We start from the raw sequence: 3158 nt of genomic DNA, 5'->3' as shown, positions 1-3158 counted from the left end.
TCAAGGTGAGCTTCTATTCTTAGTTTGTGAAGCCCATTCTATTCACTAGGGACCTAACCACATGCCAGAAGATCGCTAGATTGCTGTTAAGCACTGGCACTCTTAAGTCATTGTCCTTGGGGTGCCTATGTCGGTTATGCGTTCAACCTGGCTCAGATCATGATCTCATGGGTCGTGGGTTCGAGCCCCGCGTTGGGCTCTGTGCTGACAGCTCAGAGCCTGGAGCCTGCTTCCAATTCTGTGTCTCCCTCTCTCTCTCCTCCTCCCCCTCTCTCTCCCTCTCTCTATCTCTCTCTCAAAAAATAATAAACATTTAAAAAAAAAGATGCTGTGCTCGCTTCGGCAGCACATATACTAAAATTGGAACGATACAGAGAAGATTAGCATGGCCCCTGCGCTAGGATGACGCACAAATTCGTGAAGCGTTCCATATTTTTAATGGATAAAGGACCTGAATGTGAGACGGGAAACCATCAAAACCCTAGAGGGGAAAGCAGGAAAAGACCTCTCTGACCTCAGCCGTAGCAATTTCTTACTTGACACATCCCCAAAGGCAAGGGAATTAAAAGCAAAAATGAACTACTGGGACCTTATGAAGATAAAAAGCTTCTGCACAGCAAAGGAAACAACCAACAAAACTCAAAGGCAACCAACGGAATGGGAAAAGATATTTGCAAATGACATATCGGATAAAGGGCTAGTATCCAAAATCTATAAAGAGCTCACCAAACTCCACACCCGAAAAACAAATAACCCAGTGAAGAAATGGGCAGAAAACATGAACAGACACTTCTCTAAAGAAGACATCCGGATGGCCAACAGGCACATGTAAAGATGTTCAACGTCGCTCCTCATCAGGGAAATACAAATCAAAACCACACTCAGATATCACCTCACGCCAGTCAGAGTGGCCAAAATGAACAGATCAGGAGACTATAGATGCTGGAGAGGATATGGAGAAACGGGAACCCTCTTGCACTGTTGGTGGGAATGCAAATTGGTGCAGCCACTCTGGAAAACAGTGTGGAGGTTCCTCAAAAAATTAAAAATAGACCTACCCTATGACCCAGCAATAGCACTGCTAGGAATTTACCCAAGGGATACAGGAGTACTGATGCATAGGGGCACTTGTACCCCAATGTACCCCAATGTTTATAGCAGCACTCTCAACAATAGCCAAATTATGGAAAGAGCCTAAATGTCCATCAACTGATGAATGGATAAAGAAATTGTGGTTTATATACACAATGGAGTACTACGTGGCAATGAGAAAGAATGAAATATGGCCCTTTGTAGCAACGTGGATGGAACTGGAGAGTGTGATGCTAAGTGAAATAAACCATACAGAGAAAGACAGATACCGTATGGTTTCACTCTTATGTGGATCCTGAGAAACTTAACAGAAACCCATGGGGGAGGGGAAGGAAAAAAAAAAAAAGAGGTTAGAGTGGAAGAGAGCCAAAGCATAAGACACTCTTAAAAACTGAGAACAAACTGAGGGTTGATGGGGGGTGGGAGGGAGGGGAGGGTGGGGGATGGGTATTGAGGAGGGCACCTTTTGGGATGAGCACTGGGTGTTGTATGGAAACCAATTTGACAATAAACTTCATATATTGAAAAAAGAAATAAATAAAATAAAAAATTAAAATTAAAAATTAAAAAAAGATGTTTAGGTCACTGTCCTAGGACATTGTCAATCCACATCTTCAGGGATGACGTTTCTCCCACTGAATAGGCATGTAGCTACTTGCTGGCTCTCTCTAGCATGAAGAGGAGCTCCCCTGAAGGCTGAGGAAGTGCGTATGGGGGGGACCAGCATCCCCTGGCTTCAATCAGAGCACTATAATAATAAATAATCAAAACTATGATCTAATCAAATACTCTTTAGTTCTTCACAGGTAGACCAAGGGTCTGCAGTACTATTGAATTTTTGGAATAGCAGCATCCGGACCATAAGGAGCTGGAGCTTTGGACTGAAAGAGACCTGGAAATAAATTCTTTCTCTACTGCTGGAGCTGACTCACAGGGGTTTGAGAGAGCCAACTGTGTACAACCTTTCCCAACTGTGGTGGTAGCATGAGCTTAACCATGAAGGGAATATTTACCCCATAGAACTAGGTAAATACTAAAAATCAGGGCTTTCAAAATTGTTCTAGAAATAAGGCTTATGAGCACACCACCTGCCCAGGCTGTCAGAACAAGACATAGGCAATGTCAAAGGCTCTCATTTACGTGTCTGGTTTTTAGTCTGTGGTTCTCTGGCTACCTCTATACCATCCAGGGGAAATAGGAATTAACATGATTGGTATGTCAGTTACCTATGACTGCATAACCAATTGCCCTGAAATTTATTGGCTTAATGCAATAGTATCTCTCATAGTTTCTTTGGGCCAGCAATTTGGGAGAGACTTGGCTGCATGGTGCTGGCTTGGGGTCTCTAATAAAAGTGCAGGCAAGACGTCAGCTGGACTTCCAGTTGTCTGCAGCCAGAGCTGGAGGATCTGGGCAAAGTTTATTCACTCACATGGCCAGCAATTTTATTCTGGCGATTGGCGGGAGGCCTCAGTTCCTGGTCCCATGGACTTTATCATAGGATTGCTTGAATGTTTTCACTGTATGAGAGCTGGATTCCTTCTGAATGAATCCAAGAAGGCAAGATAAAAGCTACGATGTGTTTTAATAACTTAGCTTTGAAAGATTCAAATTCTGCATTCCCACAATATCCTGTTGGTCACACCGCAGCCCTATTCAGTGCAAAAGAGGAGTACACTCTTTTGGGTGTAAATATCAGTAGGCAAGAATCATTTAAGGATCTTGAAGGCTGCCTCCCAAAATTTGTATAGAGAAATTGTAATTTTCTCATGCAGGAGGACTGATAGCACATAATTTTCTCCTAAATCTCACAGCCACCTGCCTGATATCTGCAGCAAATAGGGTTTTATTCTGCACAATAAAAAAGGGCGAGGGCCGTTGGATGGGCAAACAAATGACAGTGTCTGCTACACTATACACTCTACAGACAAGAAACCCTTCTTGTGCCCACCATACAATTGGCCTCTGCATGTTTTCTCTTAGCTTATTAACCAGAATAAATTGCTCTTCTGTCTTTTACACTTGGTTTGCACAAGCCAACTTTGTGTCTCTCTGATCAAATAGAC

General features: G+C 43.1%; 1 non-coding gene across 1 annotated transcript; it reads left to right on the top strand.

The window, feature by feature from the left end:
• The first annotated feature begins 330 nt into the window (after positions 1-330).
• LOC128772546 (U6 spliceosomal RNA) lies at positions 331-437 on the top strand. The gene has a single exon (XR_008416727.1). It is a non-coding gene; the product is annotated as a U6 spliceosomal RNA (small nuclear RNA).
• The last annotated feature ends 2721 nt before the right edge of the window (positions 438-3158 follow it).

This window comes from Panthera pardus, unplaced genomic scaffold (assembly GCF_024362965.1).
Source record: "Panthera pardus isolate Hobbes unplaced genomic scaffold, ASM2436296v1 HiC_scaffold_22, whole genome shotgun sequence".
In the NCBI taxonomy this organism is placed as follows: domain Eukaryota; kingdom Metazoa; phylum Chordata; class Mammalia; order Carnivora; family Felidae; genus Panthera; species Panthera pardus.
The sequence above is the reverse complement of the archived record's forward strand: the minus strand, read 5'-3'. Positions and strand labels throughout refer to the sequence as shown.